At 42.9% G+C, this 20,678-nt stretch overlaps 1 protein-coding gene across 1 annotated transcript in view; it reads right to left on the reverse strand.

Moving 5' to 3' along the window:
- Positions 1-20,678, reverse strand: part of LIMCH1 (LIM and calponin homology domains 1) — a gene marked incomplete at its 3' end in the record, with an annotated part of 179,280 nt that overhangs the window by 154,268 nt on the left and 4,334 nt on the right. The window lies entirely within an intron of this gene.

A 20,678-nucleotide genomic window follows, 5' to 3' on the forward strand; every position in this document is an offset into this window, starting at 1 on the left:
CCTCATCTTTGAACTAAACAGAACCAGCACAAGAACCCACTTCTGGCCCTGGGAGCATCCGGGAAGTCCTGCAGCAGAGCCGAGCACCGCAGCTGCAGTCTGAGGTTATCCTGAGCTGCTGGGAGGCTGGGGTGAAGCATCACTTGATGGCACGTTTAAGAGCAGCCACCCCGCTTTTAACCAGACAGCCACCACAGCACTGCCATGTCCCTGTAGCTCTGATGACAGCAAGGACATACCATTTTTCTGGCTTAATACAATGACACTTGGGAGATAAAAATGTGTATACCCTTTCTTCAAGCCCATTGCCCCTGAGAAAGCTAAAGGCTTGCTCAAGAATCATGTCTACCATACTCCCTCCTTGTTGGACTGAGTTATGGCAGCAGTACCATCTACCCCTGTAACAGTTGCTATGAAATCAAACATTAAATCCACATTCTGGCATATTTTGATTTATTAGGTTTCCAGTTGACACTTTTTCAATGATAAAGCCCTACCTAAAGGCTGTTGCACAGCCTGCCCAGCATTTGAGTGGGTCAGCTCATCGCTAGAACAGGTCTTGGCTGGGCTAAAAAGGTACCTGAGACAGCTAGCCATCTCCATGGCACCCTTCTGCTAGCAGAGTGGGGACTGCGCAGCACTTAGAGGGGAAACATTGCAAGTCTCATGGCTGGGAAGAGTGGCTGACACCGGGTTAGTCGTCTTTGAGGCCAATAAAGATTTTCAGTAAGACAGGAGGGAGGGCATCTGGATCTCAGGGGAGCAGGAGGAGGAGGGAATTCCTGGAGCAGTTGGTGGCATCAGGGATATTTGGTTTCAGTGTATATTTTAGAATAGGAATGGCATGTTTAAAGATGGCCACAGGCATCAGTCAAGCTGTGCTCTCGATACAGCCTTCCCCTTCTGGAGTATTCCCTGTTAAGTGGCATCAGTGATACAGCTGGATGAGTCCACTAACAGACCAGCACACTGTCTTACATGAGGAACGGGATACAGCACACCAAACTTGACAGGCAAGGTGCTTCCCTGAAGGCACTCACACATCACCATTGTTATGGAACATTTCCTAGGCAGCAAAGCTGGCTAACACTACTCTGTCTTGTTTCTGACCTCCACATTCAAAAAGGTCCATCCTTGGTCCAGCTGGAGCCAATGCCCATTTACCCACAGAGCTGCCCAGCTGGAAGCAGATTTTGCACCTGAATGTTGGAGAAGTCCAGTTGTTCCCATATATGATGCTATTAGTGCTGATTGGAGAATATCAATTAGGTACAAGTGTTTCATACTGATTAGCTGTTAATATTCTGCGTGTTTATACCACTGGATAATAGTTATTAAGTATTCAAATGACTCCTCTACTTTGCTGTGCACTAGCTCTTGTTTTCCTTTAGTATAAGCTAAAAATCTACAAAGTAAGAGATAAGGAAAAAGAGAAAAAGAGGGGGGAACTCTCAAGGCAGGGAGAGTCATCTCCCAAGGGAATCTGCTCAGTAACACTATACAGCTGCAAGGCCAAGAAACCAACAGCATGAAAACAACAGGAGAAAAATAAAGGGAAAAATTACCGCCACAGGGGCTCAATGGCTTGGGTGGAAGAGCTACAAACAGCAGACCCTTAACCCTATTGAAGCATCAAGGCTCTTAAAAGTGCTGTGCAACAATAGAAGCTGGGAACCTTTTGAAAGCCCAGTTAGGTCAGAAGCCTGGCAGATGTCCACATCAGAAGGTGAGCATGGTCCCAGGTTCAGCAATGATGAGATCTGTGCTGTAGCAAGTTAAACCCTCACAACTGAAAAAGCAAATCCACAAACAAGCTATTTCCCAGCATGCCAGACAAGTATGATGGAAAAGGATGCTGTGCTCAGAGAGCCTCACCTCATAGCAAAGTCTACTCTGAGGTCAGCCATCAGAGATGGGTGGTGTTTTGTCTAGAGCTAAAGGCCTGCCTAGAACTGGTGGCATGAGTTTCCTCCAGCTGTGCTAAGCTGGTCACCATCTTCAGTCCTCTAACCTTGATCCGCTAACTGAATCTAAGAGGGTGGGACGAAAAGGTCAGGTGTCCCGTACCTACATATATTCAACATTGCTTATATGACAGATGGAATAAAAGCCCATTGAAGACTGACAATCAAAACCCTACTTCTGTCTGTGTGTCATCCTGATTTGACTCATAACTGCATGTGAACATTTGTAAACGGAACTTCAACTGAATAGGTCATAACATTGTCATGTTGAAACTCATTTTCCCCTGAAATAAAGACAGTGATGCTCCTCATGCTGGCAGTCACAAAAATCTCCACAGGAACTGAATATGCAGAATTGTTTACTTCCTCCCCAGTCCATATTTTTATTTAGAAATTGAGTCCTTGGTAACATCTAATGGGTAAACTGAATGATCATACAGTAGAAGATACCAACAAACACTATCTTTTATTCCAAATGCTTGATGTTGTGCTAATACCACATTAAACAAAACCAGAACAGGACTTACAAGAGTTGTAACACTTTCAGGTAAATGCTGTGAGACCCTTTAGAAAGTAGAAAGGCTGATTTTCAGAGATGGGAAACTGATGGTGCTCACACATATGAAGGAATGGAAAAAATAAAATTAAGCCTCAGTTATGACGACATTCTTGCCAGCAGGATACAACTACCTTCTTTACTGTACTTGGGGCTTCTTCTAAAGCCCGCACAAGATAATGTCTGGATCAAGTTACTCTAACCAGCACACTCCAGCTTCAAAAAATCTCTTGCTTAAGCATCTTTTGGGTAGCTTCATTTATGCCAGCTCCTCCCCTTATCTCAAGGTCAGCTACTTTGCAAAAAAGGGTGTATTCTCAGCTTTTCAGAAATCACCTGGACCTACAGGATTTAACATCAAAAGGTATTTTGCCTGGTTATCAAGTGTCTGCCATGCAACTTTCCACATTCTCTTTGCCATCAACAGCAACCCACACAAAGCTACCTTGTGCTAAAATCTCAAGTTTCTCCTCATTTCCACAAGAGACACTAGCTGCAAGCATTTTCCCAGGGTCCCAGCCAAAACTTTTATTCTGCTTACTTCTGTTCCCATTTGGGAGTCTACCCTCTACTTCTGCTTGCTGTCATAGTGCAACTATTGTTCTAGTATGTTGGCATGAAGTCATCACTTAGAAGAGACTCGTATGATGTAGACCTTGTGCTTCAAAGCGAGACAGATAAGGTTTCCTTTCTGATCAACACTTATCTTACAAAAATGGTAATAGAAGTCTTACAATGGCATCCTAAAACTTAACTCAAATATATTGTTTTCCAATAACCTGAAGCTTTTATTTGAGATAAGCCAGCTCATGTACAGTCACAGCACAAAAGCAGATACAAAACCCAACCTTCTATCATAACATTTAAAGAGTCATCAAGTACTTTGGAAAGAGCCAAATTTTTTTAAAATCCTGAAGGGTCTCCAAGGCAAGAGTGATTCTGAGGCAAGACAGAACCTCCTATCTGATCGTATCACTTGGCTGTCCCCACAGCCTTCCAAGAATTAGCTCCAGGGAAACGTAACATCACTTTAAATGCATGGTTGGTGTGTCTGTGTGCACACTTGAAACACAGCTTCTCTTTAGACCTCCCAGTACTACGAAGAATCACCAGCTAGTAGGATCTGAGTTTATCAATAGTTTGCCTCAAAAATACTTTTACATATTTTACAATTGAAGAGTTGTACGTTGAGATAGTGCTATCCCTGCAACTGCACTGACTTGTACATGCCCAAAGAAGGACTATGGGGACAAAACTAGTAAAAAAAGCCAACTACGCTGGTTTAGGTTGATCCCAGGTCCCACACAATATTCCCCTAAGAATCCTTTATTTTGTTGAATGCCCACTACCTGTGAACATTTAGCACGCTAAGTTCAAAATGTTGTATTGCCAGTCACACCAGACATACCATTTGGACTAAGTCTTCCTACTTCCGTAACACTGAACTGATTTCTTGATTACCAAGATTAAGTCAAATTTACTATGATTCCTAGTCAAGTTTATTATGGATCCTTTATTACAGAGAAATTCTTTAATTTCTGCTTCCACCATTACAGAAAAGATGACACACATCTATGGTGTATATTAGGTACATAACAATCTTGGGCAGTTTTTACACCTTGTAGTTTGGTCAAAAGATGAAATTTGTAGATTTGTCAACAAGGAAAAAAAATAGATCCCTACTTCAAATCTGCCCCAAGATATTTTAGATTTTAGAGTTACAAATGAATGCTATTGTACAGTATAAAAAAAGTTAGTGAGCATAGTGGGTATTAATCATTTCAGTTTCACTTTTCATTCTAATTACAGAAGTTAGTGAAGATGTTATTGAGATAAAGCAGATTTAGAATAGCATAATTACAGCAAGTAGATCCACTACCAAGACAAACTGACAGAGTAAGCTTCCACAGCCTTTATGACAGACAAATTTTGATCTATTAACCTTCACATGCTGAATTTGAGCCAAAGAATTCAGACAACCTGAATACCAAAGAACAGACGACTCCACACAACAGGACAGATGTTCCTCACTAGCCTGCCCAGCCCTCTCTCCTACCACAGGTCATTTCAAAATTCCCAACATATGGACTCCTAATTCATCACAACTTATTTCCAAGAAGTGATCATAAACATGACAAACACTATATTCCAGTTGAAATGTGTACAGTAATCCAGAAAATTCATGCTGGGCAAGGTCTTTACCTGGGCTTTACCCTGGGAGGTGAAGACAGAAGGTCTGCAACGCTAGTCAGAAGAGTACTAATAATTACAGCAATTTATGACCTATTAGCAAGGGAAATAAATCACTAGGAGTATATCCTGGTAGGATAAAAAAAATTTCCTAGCTAAGGGCATTTAAGCCCTGCTTCTTTCCTGTTAGAACAGGTAAGGGTAGCACACGGTCCCAAATCTTGTGACTCAACGAGCACCCACACTGCGCTCTCATTTAGGCTGGTGCCAACTTTAAAGCACACAGTCCAGTGAGGTATGACAGCGATGGAAATGAGAAGACAGGAGAAAAGGAAACTGCCCAAGAATGATCAAGAAAAAAGAACTGGTATTAAAACAAGAAAAATTTATTAGGTCACTCATATCACAGGAGACTGAGATTGAAAGCCTTAGAGAGACACAGTTCAGGAAAGAACAATGACATTTCCTTGCCTGGATAATTTGTGTTTAGGCAGCAAAAGTAGGAAAGAATTACAGGGACCTGAAGAGATGATCTTATATTTCAGCCAGCCACATGGCTTGCTCCAAGATTTGAATACTCTCCCGGTTTGCACCACTGTACTCAGTTGTGTTACAAGTCATTTATATCAAGCTTTCGATAGCCGATTACTAGTCACACGTTGCTCATTTGCTATGACTGCCTGGCATCCCAGCACACGGTAGAGAGCCATATCTGTGCCTCTATAGTGCTACAGAATGCTAAGTACACAGCAAAGAATACAAGGTCTTAAGAGTCTCAAATTAGCATACGGGTCTTGAATTTATTTTCTCCATACCACAGTCCTGGTACTTACAGTGGTGGCATGAAACAAGATTCAAGTTTGCAAAGAACTTTTTTTGCAAAGATACTTTAGTGATGAGCACCACAAAAAAGGCTGAGAAAGTAATTCTGTCCTCAGGATTTGGTTTGAATAGCACATAATAAACATGTTGAACAGTAAGGAGAAAGTGAAACACTGAATAGCTGTTCATTACGAGCTGTGCTATTCATTCTGTGCACTAAAGAGATACTCAGAAGAAACACAGCAGTGACCACGTGTTTAATATGCATGCCCATGACGGAGAATTGAGCTTGCAGAGGCAACACTATTGTATTATTTTGCAGGCCTGACCTTGCAAATTTCATCACGTTCTCCAAGACTGAAGACAGGAACTAACACATGTAATTATTCAGATAACTCTTATTTCACTTTATTTAGTAGTCTTCAGAGAGATCAGGTTCGAAGATGCTAGGTACTGGATCAGTAAAGTAAAAACCTATCTATTTCCCCAGAGAGAACACAGCACACCTCCTGGTAATTTAATGTTTTTAAGTCGGCACATGCAATTCAATCTAACAAATGCTGCAAGTAAATCAAGTGCCAAAAGAGTGAACAGTCAGACAAAGTATATGCTCAAGTGAAAAACAGTAAGAAAAAAAAAAAGTCCAATGGAAGAAGCTTTCACATGCTGTCCTGAAGTCAAATAGCTTAGCTGGGCTTTGGTGGAGGCTAAAAATTCCAGCAGTAGCCCATGCATCACAGAGATATTCTATGTATACAAGCAATTATCATCTGCATTAGTACCTGCTTGTCTTCTCACAAGCTCTGCTGCTCATGAGGGCATGAAGCTGGATTTTCTGGTGCTGTATACATGAAAGCTCTACGGCTGTAGAAAATCAGGTATTCTCAGAGGAATACACTGAGGCTTCCTCAGCCCTCTGCAATATTATACCAACTGATCTGTATGGTATTAGAAGCCATCATAATAGATTAAGTAAATCAATGTATTGAAAAAAGCAAATAATTTCTTTTCACATTTGCATTATGGAATTCATCTCTGTTACCCTACCTTAAAGGCACAACAAAACAGAGCAAACTAACTAAGGCCAAGTTACTCATAGCATGCTAAATTTCTAAGGCAGTATTAGAAGTTTCTTGTAAAAAATTAAGTATATAATCTTATGGTAACAGCAACAACCACCAAGAAACCAGAAGGAGTCACTCTATCAAGTTACAAAACTTATCCTAAAAATCAGAGTGCTAGAGAACAAAGCTAGTGGACATCTGGACTCCGTAAGAAAATAAGAAGCCATCACCAATGATGGAAATGCAAAAAACATGGTCTTTCAAGACACGCGCTCATCAGGGACTGAATAAAGAGTCATCTCAAGCTAGAATCTTGACTCGAGTCTGGACCGCTGTCAAGGGCTGTCAAACTCCAGGCAACAGTGGCAATAGATGTATTACATAGGAATCTATAGACTACTTTATAAAAATGAAAATGGAAGCAGGCTGGTGGGTTTTTGGGCACCAATGGGCTTTGGGTTTGTAGGGCAGGGCTATCAGTTTTTACTTTAATTGCAAAAACCAAAACCTAGAAAGCCACGTTCTACTCCCACTGAGCTTGATTCTTTGGTCTTTGAGCAAGAGCTGGACATGTAAATTGAGTCTGTCATTTAAGAAAAAAACTTTTAAAAAATAATTTCTCAGTATTTAGTAAATCTTTCTGCTGATGAAATTTAAAAAAGCAACTCGGTTTTTACAGTCTTGAAGTCAACTTCAGAAAGATGAGCCTTTTGATTACAGACATGGTAGCAGGACTTTTTTAATAGGCTTTAATATTATTCTCTCATTCTAGAGACAGAATTCTGTTGTGTCAGATCATACTCACAAACACATACCTACATTTCCAAATATTTTCCAAATATAAAAAGGGCTGGTATCTGAAATTGGCAACATCTTAGACCTAAGTCAGTCAAGTCCAAAAATACAGCACATATCAGCTGAACAGCATATTGGAAATTTACCTCCTGTTGAAAGGGATGTCCGTTCTTTTGCCCTTCTATTTATGGCTTTCTTCTTTCTAGTAACGAAAGCCACCTTTGTCTTTCTCCTTTCACACCCATGGCTAGCCCACAAGAGAGCTGCTCACCAGAAGCAGATCAAATTCATTCAGTGTGCTCTGGCAGCAGGATAAATCAGAACAAATTGATGAGACTAGGGGAAGGGTATGGATATGATAAAAATTAAGGGGTTATCACAATTGTTTCTAGAATTGCACTGAACATTACAGACACAATGTGTGAATAGGTGTCACTGGAGCTGAAGTCAGATGCAGACCATGAGAGACCAATACATATGCTTAACAATCTCTTCATCATGCACGAGACCCAAGGCCAGTGAGAAATGTATTAGAAAAGAAACAGATGTGGTAAGAGCACACACCCCAGAGTTCTTCCTTTACCTCCTTATCGGCAGCAAAACACCCTGTGTAAGGAAACAAAGCCTCTTCATCCAGCCCGGATCAGTGCCAGGACAAACTAAGCTACAGATCCAAAATAGAACTGATTCTTCATTTTAGTTACAGGAGGAATGCTCATGCATTAGCTTAAAACTGGAGCTACCAAACCATAAGACACAAGTTACTTCCAGATGACTGCCAAGCAGCAGAGAAGCAAAAAGAATGGCCATTCAAGCACCAAGTGTCCCTAAATCAGAAAGCACTGTCCTCTACCTACACCCAGCCCAACTGTGCTGACAAGAACCACTGTTGCAACCTCCACAAGAGAGGACAACACCAGGTTGGAGGGACACCACCTGCACCTTCAGCACTGGCAGAAGGCACTGGCACCACTGCCAACATCACCACCATTACAAGAACACTCTTCCCAAGACTGTGCTACATGTGACCAAATTTGGAAACTGCAATAATCATCTTCATGGAGTGAAGAATACAAACACAGGCTGAAAGACACCTTCTTGTTGCTTACTGCCTTCACTAAGTGTTCAAGGAACAAGTTGTATGCAGAGTCCCAAGCACACACATGGTACCTGTGGCACCCCAAGAACAAGCAAAGCTGAGCAAAGTCTGGCTTTTAAGGGTTTGGCTTGAAAAATATTGCAGTGGAGGGAAAAAGGTAGAAAAACAGAAGTATTTATGGTAAGTCTTTACTTTTTGCCCATTGCAATTAAGCTGGAACTCCAAATATGAAGGATGCAGGGCAAATTAACAATTTTAAACACTATAGAATTACTGGTTTAATGGGTCTGCCAAATGACAGCACATTCCCAGCAAAGAGTTCTGGCACAGAAAGCCCTTAATCCCAATGAATCATCTAACTGGGAATAATGTCAGCAAAACAGCTGTCAGGATGAAATGCTGCTCAAGTTGACTAGAGGAACAACTGCCTAGAGCTGGAAAGCAGTATGTTGAGCCCAACTTCAAAGCAAAGAGCAGGAGTCAACACCACAGTTTCACTAACATCTGCCACCGCCACCACCACCACCTTCTACCTTAAAAATGGGAGTATGAAGGAGGAAGACAAAAGCAGCAAAGGAAAGAAGCAACAGTTCTCTTCAGAAACACAGCAGTGTAACTCCAGAATGAATTTGACCCAAGTCTCTTCCAAATGGAAGATGTGACAAGTCAGTACCTATCTGTACTCAGTGCTTCTCACTTCCCACTGAGGTGGAAAGGGGTATCAAATGCTAGCGCAGAACTGTTGAAGAAAAACTTCACAGAAACAATGTACCAGCGAAGCTCTATCAGGCTCTGCTGAGCAGCTGACTGAAGGCAAAATTGCTATCATACATTTCCAGTAGAAGGAGCTGCATCTCCCCTGCATCATGACCCTGACTCCAACCAGGACACCCCAGAGGAAAAAAAAAATTTTTTTTCCAAAACTTTACAGTGGATTAGAAATGCCTGATCTAGCTTATATTGTCTGAAGCACCTATGCTTCAGGGTGCATTCTCTTGATGGGCATAGTGATCACAAAATGGTAGTTTGAGATTCTTGGGCAAGTAAGAAGGGGATGTCAACAGAACTGCTACCTTGGACTTCCAGGGGACAGACTCCAGCCTGTTTAGGAGACCAGTTGACAGAGTCCCTTGGGAGGCAGTCCTGAAGGGCAAAGGAGTCCAGGAAGGCTGGACATTCTTCATGAAGGAAATCTTAAAGGCACAGGAGCAGGAGGTCCCCCTGTGCTGAAAGATGAACTGGCAGGGAAGAAGGTGGGCCTGGCTAAAGAGAGCGCTTTGGCTGGAACTCAGGAAAAAAAGGAGAGTTTATGACCTTTGGAAGAAGGGACAGGCAACTCGGGAGGACCACAAGGATGTCATGAGGTTATGCAGGGAGAAAATTAGAAGGGCCAAAGCCCAACTAGAACTTAATCTGGCTACTGCGGTAAAAGACAATAAAAAATGCTTCTATAAATGCATTAGCCACAAAAGGAGAGCTAAGGAGACTCTCCATCCTTTATTGGATGTGGGGCAAAACATAGTGACAAAGGATGACGAAAAGGCTGAGGTATTTAATGCTTTCTTTGCCTCAGTCTTTAATACTGATATGCTTGGGCAGGAGTGTTGATCTGCTCGAGGGCAGGAAAGCTTTACAGAAAGATCTGGCCAGGCTGGATCAATGGGCCAAGGCCAGCTATATGAGGTTCAACAAGGTCAAGTGCCAGGTCCCACACTTGGGTCACAACAACCCCAGGCAACGCTACAGGCTTGGGGAAGGGTGGCTGGAGAGCTGCCCCGCAGACAAGGACTTGTGGCTGGCGGTCAACAGCTGGCTGAGTATGAGCCAACAGTGTGCCCAGGTGGTTAAGAAGGCCAATAACATCTTTATGCTCCATTGGCTCGTACCAGAAATAGTGTGGCCAGCAGGAGTAGGGAAGTAATTGTGCCCCCATACTCAGCACTGGTGAGGCTGCACCTCAAATACTGTGTTCAGTTTTGGGCCCCTCACTACAAGAAAGACACTGAGTTGATGAAGCGTGTCCAGAGAAGGGCAACAAAGCTGGTGAGGGGTCTGGATAGTCTTAATAGTGGCAGCTGAGGGAACTCTGGTTGTTTAGCCTGGAGAAGAGGAGGCTGAGGGAAAACCTTATTGCTCCCTACAGCTCCCTGAAAGGAGATGGTAGCAAGGTGGGTGTTGGTCTCTTCTCTCAAGTAGCAAAAATAGGATGCGAGGAAGCAGCCTCAAGTTGCACCAGGGGAGGTTTAGATTGGATATTAGGAAAATTTTCTTGGCTGAAAGTGTTGTCAAGCATTGGAACAGGCTGCCCAGGGAGGTGGTTGAGTCACCATCCCTGGAAGCATTTAGAAGACATATAGACATGGTACTTAGGGACATGGTTTAGTGGTAGACTTGGCAGTGCTAGCTTAATGACTAGACTTGATGGACTTAAAAGGTCTTTTCCAACCTAAATGATTCTATGATGCTCTCTATCCAGACTCTGATACTCCTCATCTCATCCCTTCTCTCAACCAAGTTTCTTAAACTTTTGTTTCTCTGCATCATATTTAGACTGGCTTGTCCAAATAGTGAGATGGGATAAGGTAATTTCAGATGACTTAATCAGAAGCTCAAGGCACAGCAGTTGCTCTGAGCTAAGACTTTACCCACTTGGTTGACCTCCAACTTACAGCACAGGAAATAAGAGATACTGCATTTCTTACCTAAGAAATATACTCTGGTTCCTATGATAGTGCTTGAAGTGGCAATGCAGCTTTATCAGACCTTCAGACACTGCTAAAAAGAAGCACCCATGCAGAAACCCAGGAACAAGATTAGAAGAAAAACCTTGAAGCTATATGCACCAGAACATATTAAGATACAAGGAGGATGAATGACCAGCTATGCATAGATTACATAAGTGAGTTTGTAGTAGCCATTCTCCTACATAAAGATATTTAAAGCACTTAGGGCACATAGGATGCAGACAGCTGGCAGCACCCACATGACAGATGCCTCGACTGCTTTTTGTCACCTATACTGCTCTGTACTAACAGATGGATCACTGGGCAGTCATTTACAGACAACAAAACCCCACAACCTTGCCCATGCAAATGGCAAGTGAAGTGGCCCAAAGCCCTCTAGTCAATCACAAGTCAGTTTTGAAGTCTGATGGGCTGTTGATGAGGAAGAAAGAAGCATTCTGCTTTACTAGCAAGAACAAAGTCATAATTCTCCCAGTTGTATTAGGCCAAATAATCTGTCACTGCACTGGGAGTGAAAGAGCTATAGTTACTACACTCTAGACATACCCAAATGTGCTCCTCCCCTCCAACAGCCTCATTAGACTTCTGGCAGGAAGAACTCACAGCTCTGAGGAATAGGACAAGTGCACAGGCCAAAACACACTGCTTCAGGCTCAGTTGTTCACAAGACACATTCATGGCAATCCATTAATGCAATTGGTTGTGGAGGAATTGTCAGACAGCAGCTCTTCTCATCTCATGCCGTTGTCCTAAGGAAATCTGCTATGATACACCTCCAGACAACACAGGACACAAGCGTACACAGTTGGAGTCACCTTCTCCCCTTGCCAGAAGCTTTTTACATTGTAGAAGAGCCATTTTTCTAACCTGCTTTTTGTTGAAGACATGAAAGCTTTTCTTCATACTTGAAGTAAACATGGAGTACCAGCAAGAGTTGTTGACATGCACAGGCATCTCAACTTTGTTGACTATCACATTTGCTTCACCAACCACTTATACCTTGCACACAGCTGCAGTTCTAAATCTAAAGCCCTCTCTCTGCTGACCAAATACAAAAATAGGAGCTTATGTTATGCTCTCTCCATACTTGTTGGTCTATGAGATGCCCACCTTCTGCCTCTCAGTCCTAAAAGAAAACCTCAACCTGGCTAAGGTTGCGCACATTGGAAAATGCTCACTGCCCATAGTGAACACTGACAGCCCCTTCTCCACTAGCACTTTTTCCAACAGCACCTATTTCCTGGGAGTACACTGGAGCCCAGATCAAGCTGCAAAAAACACTGATGCTTCAAATTGGAGCTCCCCATCCTGTACAAAGGCTGCTGCCACCACTGCTACTTCTGGAAGTCAGCTCCTCCTAGTCGTGTAGCCCTGTACCCCAAGCATACAGTGACAGGATACTCCCCTTTCCCTACGCAGAGATCCCCCTTACGCTCTTCCTTCTCTTGGGAGATACCAAGAGACAGGAAGAAGGCAGAAAACAAAAGCTTTCAACACAGTTTGAGATTGTACCACTTCCAAGAAGCCTGCTCTGGCTTTGATCTATTGATTTCAAGGCCCTTAACGTGGGAAGCTGAAATGCGAGTTTTCTCCACACAATTCCAAAATGAAAAAGAAAACCCACTATGGCACTGGAGAATTAAGCGCTGCACTGCAAAAATAACAAATATTGAGGGGGACAGGAAAAACCACAAACACCAGATCTGCCTATAACCAGAATATGCACTCAAGAGTCTTGGTTGAAATCCAAAAATAAAAAAGTAAAGAATTAAAACTATTATTCGGCAGTGCTACATCAGAGACACTAGCAAACTACATTGAACGGAAATTAATGAGTAAAATCCCACAAGCACTGGTAGACAAGTTTTCTCTTAAATCTCACTGGAATGTCACCTCAGAGTTACCCCTGTGAATTTTCATTAAATTATCCCACAGCTATCTACAACAGCTTTGCTTACTTTCTCCCCTGAAGCTACTCACAAGAAGCAAAATGAGGGAAAGGAATGAAGTAGCAAAGCATTTATTACTGAGATGCATTTTTAAATTAAAGTATGCATCTTTTTGTTTAGGATACTCTGAGACGGCTCTAGCACCGACTGCAGTGCATCCTTTGTATGTGAGGCTGGAATAAATCCAGTTTGATGTTCATCTTTGAAGAGCACCCATACTAAATGAACCGCTGGAAATCTAACTGGGGAGAAAATAATCATCGAAAGATAAGCGAGGGAGGTGAAATTACTTTGCAGCTTCGCCGGCTTTATTTTTAACACCCTGCTCCCTTTACAACTCATCTCCCCACAGGGAATATCTAAACACTCAGCTGCGCTGTGCCAATCTAAGAGGCTCTGGATGCCAGGAACCGCAATGCAACGGCCGCCGGCGCTGGAACCACCACGCAACGGCCGCCACCTCCGCTTTCGGAAGCGGCCACCCCAAGAGAACAGTGTAACGCTGCCTACAGCCCGTCCCTCCAGCGGGCAGAAGTACCCACCTTGACAGAAAGCACCCATCAGTCCAGCACCCTCGGCAGAGGAGCGACACGGGTAGAGTGGCACTGATCCGAGGGAAGGAGAAAATAAGGCCCCAGCAAGACTGAAGAGCTGCATGTTCACAATTAAAATGTTTTGAGGGTATTTTTGCTTCTCTTTAGAGAAGGCAAGCTGTTTCTAATAAAGGATCATTTAAGTTGCTTGAACTTTGTTGATTTATGAGTTTTTTTCAAGTTATTCCAAAACTGAAGGCCCTCTTGTCGAAATAAAAACTGGTTTTGGGAGGGGTAGGATGTTAGGCTAAGCTTTTAGATCATTTCTTTCAACTCAGGAGAGAGTCACCTTTATGACTCACTGACTCTGACACCTTTTTCTTGCCAGCGTAATTTTTCTGGAAAACAGTTTATTTTCTTGGCTATCTTTAATCGATCCAAACACTGTCAGAAGACAGACACCACACACGCATGCCTCCAAATCGGGACTTTCCTTTTTCCAAACCACCAGTTTAAAAACGGAATTCATCAGAATCAGGAAAACGATAAACAGAAAACACACTTACACAGTCGCTGTCATTCTTTTTCTGTTTAGATTACATATTTACAGCCATGCTTCTAGACTGAAAGAAAATTCCCAGAGTTGTTTTGGTTGAAGCAATACATGCAAGTTAGCCCACTGACACGAATCGCAACAACCGCACGGCAGCAGAGCCAAGGGATTCAGCGCTGAATGCCCTGGCACACTGGGCATCCCTGCCCACGCCTGTCTGACAGACACCAGGCGGTTGCTTCTGCCTCTCCTCATTCCTCCCGCCCTTCCCCAAACCCGGTCAGAAAATGCTTACTGCCAAATACCAGACTTCAGCTAACACACCATGGCTCCTTTTCAAGTTGGAAAAAAATAATTGGAAAATACAAGAAATACTGTTAACAAAGGCAAGCAGTTAATAATACTTAAAACAAGGAATCATGCAAAAAAAATATGGAGGGAAAGACTTCAGTGCTTTTCCTCAGACACTGAAGCTTCCTTTCTCTGACAGCAGACTGAAGAAAAACAAATCTCCTATTTAAGAATTTTCTAGATTAGCAGACATTTGGATGAAGGATTTCCAGAGTTTGTCCGGGGAGAGTTGGAGGGGAGTGTCCAATACACCCGTATCAGGTATTCAGCATGCACCACTAATATTCAAGAAATTAAATCATTATCCTTATGAGTTCCATCATTTCCTAGAATATTTATAGGCAACTGAAGACTAAAGCGATAGGATTTGGGGGTTACATTTGTTTTAAGATGACATAGCAAGACCTCTAAATTCCACCACAGCCACAATCTTCCGTTGCGATACGACAGCATAACGTAGCTCCATGCATTTCCTGGAAACCAGTGCTTGCAAAGCAAAGCACCACAAGGAGATTTCGACCTCAGCCCCCTGCCCTCCAGCCATTCTGCTCCCACTTGAAATCGGTTATTCACGGGCATCAGCCTCCGCTTACGCGCACGCGAGACCGTGCTTCTCAAGTCAGAGCAAAGGTCACAACTTTGTGCCAGTCTGTGGCCCGCTCTTGAAGTACAAATTCATCCGAGTTTCTTGGCCTTCTGGTTTCATTGGAAAGGTCATTTGGAGCTTTTTGCTGCCACTCTGAAAACGGAAAGTTCCAATACTGGAGGATATTCTTTCCTTCATCTTCAGTTCACGACTTCTCCTTCCAAGAGTCCCACCCTGTGTAAAGGACTTCACATGATGCAGTGCCATAAGACATAGGACAATACCGTATGTTAAAGCCCTTGACCTGCGCTTCTGCTGAATGTATCAGATCTAAAATAAATTTTGGGAACTCTTGTGTATTAATCTTTCTACAGCTTTCAGCCCCTCACTGTTTGTGAGAGCAACCTGAATCACAGCGACGTATGATCTGAGGAACAGAGGGCAGGTAACAGCCTAATTTATCTTTTAAATGGTACTTCAATCCAGCCGGAGACTTGATTGCGCACGACTGCAATACCGTACTGGGATCTACTAAGGCCTGCAGGAAAGGCAATAATAAGGAATTATTTACGGTCTCAGGATGAGGACTCCTGGTTTTTTTGCACTACATAGAGTATGCACAGCTCCTTTCCCTACAGCTTGTAGGCAGCCGTAGGGCTGGGATTCTTCCAGTCCATGGAAAGGTCAGATGGAGGTAGAGAGACTTTGGAGGTTGGAATAGCATAGGGAAAAGACATCACGGAGAATTTTTTCTTTCATGCTGTCCCTAAAACTCACTGTGGGATCACACAGTGCAAAAATCCCTGTCTTATTTCCAGCATGAACCAGGATCATGGAGAAAGCTCTGTGAAGGAGAGAATAATAAAGAGCATTTCCCTCCTACCTTACTCATTCAGCCATACAAAGCAGAATTAAAGAATTGCTTCCCCTGCCTCCACCACACGGATCCTCAGCCTGTGAAGTGCTCCGTGAATCACTGACAGCGACGCCAGAGCCAAGAAGCCACAGCAGTATTATTTTTCAAAATCTTAGCTTGTCAAAGTTGATCCCACAATCAAGCTGTCTTTGATAACAGGCATGAGACCTCAAAACAGCAGAAACCAGCAAAATAGGGTTTCTCTTCAAATGGGCAAACAGAGCAGATTTTCTCCTTTCCTCAGCAACCAAGAAGTCACTAGACTATTTTAAGTCAATTTTAACATCGGATGCAAGTTCTATTATTAACTCTATTATTAAGCTAGCCATTCTGCTAAGGTAACACTTACTAGCAATAATCATACAATACACACATACAATAAAAAAAGTAGTTAACAGTAGCAAGTTATACTAGAACCGAGCAGAGTGATTATCAAGGTAGAGCATACTTATAACCAACTAACACCACAAACAAAAAACTTAAGGACTTGGCATCTAAATTCTCAAGATCCGAAAAGCAAGGGAAAATTTCAATTCCTTATTGGTCAATTATAGTAGCGCACAATGAATTAAATAACAAAAAACCCTCATCAAACCAAGGAAATCAGTCATATTTACAGTTTTCTAAAATAAAACTTGTTTAGCAAAAATAGTTAGATTGGAAGCCAAACATGTTTTACGATGCCTTGAGGAGTTTCTAGAAAGCAAACTCAGTAGCATACCCTGAAAATGCCTGCCATAAGCCATAGGAGTTTTGCTTTTGTGTAGAGAAGGATTTTGTTCGCATAAACAGGCTCTTAAGCACTACAATAATATAAGCAGCCAATAAAGTAGCATTAAAAAGAAAATCAAGTGATGTTCACTAACCCACTGTCAAGAAGTCATAGATGCACAGGATAATTCATGTTGGTAGGGGCCTCGAAGGGTCTCTAGTCCAACCTCCTGCTCCATGCAAGGGCAGCTCTCAGGTCTGACCAGGCTGTTTCCAGCTTTGTCCAGTCAGGCATGAAATCTGCTAGGGATGGCTATCTCCCAGCCTCTCTGGGCAACCTGCATCAAAGGCTCAACTGGCCTTGTGGTGAAGAAACTTCTTATGCCAGGTCAAAGCCTTCCCTATTTCAGTTTACAACAAATATCTCGCCCTCCTGCTACGTACCTCTGAAGTGCCCGGCTTCGTCCTCTCTGAAACCTGCCCGCAGGTACTGCGGGCTGCTGCCATGTCACCACAAAGCCACCTCTCCTGAAGAAGCCCAGCTCTGTCACCCTCTCAGGGCCAGTCCTCCAGCCCCACCCAGCCCGGGGGCCCCTGCCCAGCTCCCTGCAGCTTACCAATGTCCCTCCCGCGCTCTGGGCCCCGAAACTGGAAGCAGTATTTCAGGCGTGACCTAGCAAGCACCAAGCAGAAGCAAACAACCACTTCCATTAATCCGCCAGCTCCAGAGTAACCATGAAGGGCTAACCTCTCCTGCTGCCGGGACACTGCAGATTCACGCCCAGCCTGTTGTCCCACAGGTCCCCCCAGGTCCTTTCCAGCAGTCGCTCCCCACCCTGTCCCAGGTACAGGGAGTATATTTATGCTGTTTATAAAATAAAAGGCCATTAACAGGCAGGGTTCCTTTTCATTTTAAGCTGGGGTGTGTTGTAGTTCTCCACATTCTCACAAGGTTGTCCTGAGGACACGCGCTGCAGCCCTTCCACCCGAGGCAGCGATTAACATCGCTGGGAGAAGTTTCAGCCATCAATTCTGACGTCGTGTTATTGGTGCCGCAGTAGCTGTTGTCATCACTGTGATCTAAGGGACTGAGTGGGGCAAGGAAAGACAGTACTTTCTTCTTTAAACAATATATTGGAAGGAGAAGGAGAGAAAGCTTAGATCTTCAGGGTCTGCATGCCAAAACGTTCATACCTTCCCCCTATGCAGCTGTCCTCTTAAGTGACACTTTTCACCCCAATAACTCTTGCTTTTTCTGCATCACCGTTCCAAAACTGTTCTTGTTGGGATGCTTGCAGAGAACCAATACACAGAGGTGTTCATCCACGGATTAAAAGCTTTTAGACCAGTAGCTTTTCCAAATAAAAAGTAGTACAGTTTTCACAACCTGTGGTAGAGTAACACTTCCCAGATTGGCCAACACATTCTAGAAGCTAGAAAACAATTCTGCTGTATCAATCTGCTATTTATTCTCCATACTTGGGAAAAGATGCCACCTTCCTTTCTAGAGGCCCAATACTTTCCTTTGAAAAAATAATAATTAAAAATGTGGTTAACACTAGCAGAACAAGTGGAATGAGGTTACATAGCTGCGTTAACTGATCTTCACCACTAATTGCATAACCGCATTCCAGACTCTGGTGTTAAGGGCAGATCTTTTACTTGTTTTAAAATTTTAGTACTGAAAGGAGAAATTAATTCAGTTTTAAGACAATTAACAGCTCAGTCCTGCATTTCCTGACATTATCCCTTTATCAATAGTATTGTTGTTCTGATTATACTCACCCCTGTGCCAAGCGCTACTTGTAACATGGCTTAAAGGGATCTCATGACAAAGGAATTGTGTCCATGTATACAGGACAGGAGGCTGGCTGCCAGGCAGCTGGGAGTGGAAAAAATTTCTAGAAGGTGGTAGTCTGACAGGGTCAGAGAATTTGGGCGGGTTCTTCTACCCCCTTTAAATCAACTGAGTTTCCATTCCACTGAATGACTAACTTGGCCAGAATGAAGAGCATCCCATCTGCCCTGTCTGCAGTCCCTAAATGCTGCCCAGGAGGAGATGCAGAGATGGCAGTGAAGAACTCATCTCCAAGTCCAGTCACTGTAGACACGGTGAAGTTATTCTGCATTCACATCCATCTAAGATCAGAAGCCAGCCACACACCTTTTGACTCCTCGTGGTCAAGATACTGTGGGAAGGATTCATCTGGCCGAACTTCAGCTGTCCGCAAATCAGACAACTTGTCTAAGCCATTCACGTTAAGTTTCTTCTAGTCTGAGAATACACTTGCTCACTTCAATAAATTAATTCCCAATACATTATGTAAAGTAGGCAAGACACTCTTCCAGCAGAAGAAAAAATAAAAAAAAAAGACAGACAGGCTAAACACTGAGAAATTTCAACTGTAGGGCACTGCTTGGAGGCTAATTCAACAACTTTCTTACAATAATTGATTAATAAAACCATGCAGTCTTAAATCTTAGTGCATCATTCTGCATGGTTGTATTCAAATACTCTCACAGGCAGTGAGATTGACTTCTCTGGAACTACTCACTGAAGAAAATGTTTGTTGAATTTGATCCATTCCTAGCCAAGTAACAGCAAGACTGCAGTAGCACCCGAGGGTCCCAGCCCGGCTAGAGGCACCACCATTCTAGGAACTCTATCAACATCCAAGGACCTTAAAATCAGCTTCAAAGGAAAGGAGAAGTAGATCTCTACACGTATTTGCAAATACAAACACTCCTGTGGCACACAGGTTACCGATATAATCTGTGAATCAGCTTAATCAATAATTTTCATTGAAAAAGCTTTATCTCTGATGTTCCTCAAAGTCAGGGCACCCCACTTCATGTGACTCCACATTTTGAAGGTCGTATAAACAAACTTGTGTATTCCTCAAGTTCCAGACCCCCACAGCAGATTTTCCAATCAAGTCCCTTCACCAAGTAGACAAGATTTTGTCAGTTAACTACCTTCATCTCCCCTGAAGTTACATTTCTGCAGTGGGAGACATAAGCCTCAGCCCTCTCGCACTCTTGTTTCCAGACTCCTAGCACAAGACAGTCAAATGAAGTTTATTCGCACGAGTCACTTTCCTGGTTTTATACGCCCCATGCTCTTTCACAGAGACGGTGGTGCAGAAATGGTGTGCCTATTCCGCTGTACGATGTGACACATCCAGAAGCACTCAGAAATACACCTGGCCCCACCGCTTCTCTAGGACACGGCACCACTGTTACCAACTCAAAACTGCCACCTTCAATATGGAAATCTAACAGAGGCAAGTGTTCTGCTAGAAGCAAAAAAGAAAATAACACACACACCCCCAAAGCCCTCTGGCTGGCAAATTTCTGCTTAACAATTGAATTTTTGAAGGGAATATATATGTGTGTGTGTATATATGAGAAATGTATATCATATCTATATGATATCTCAGATATCATATCTGAGAATACCATATCAGAATATATATCATATATATGAGAAAAGTAGCAAACTCATTTGAAGTTGATGGGTCTTAGCCTATACACATCTAGAGGGAATAGCAAAGTCAAGCGCTGACCATAGAGGACAGAAAAACATGACTTGTTTATTATTACAACTATAAAGGAAGCATTCTTATCAGCTGGCAAAGTTTCTAAGGAATATAAGTCTACGGAAAAGCCATCCCTAATTGAACCAAGTCTCAACAATGACGAGCGCATATTAATGAGGCAAGGCTAGGAGGTGTGATGAGATAACTACACCCTTAGGAGTTACACCAGTATTAAATGCGACTTTATTACTGTATTACTCTCTATGAAACTTTGCAGCTAGAATAACTCTGTTTATACAGATGTTC

This window comes from Phaethon aethereus (assembly GCF_964289735.1).
Source record: "Phaethon aethereus genome assembly, chromosome: 4".
Lineage (NCBI taxonomy): Eukaryota > Metazoa > Chordata > Aves > Phaethontiformes > Phaethontidae > Phaethon > Phaethon aethereus.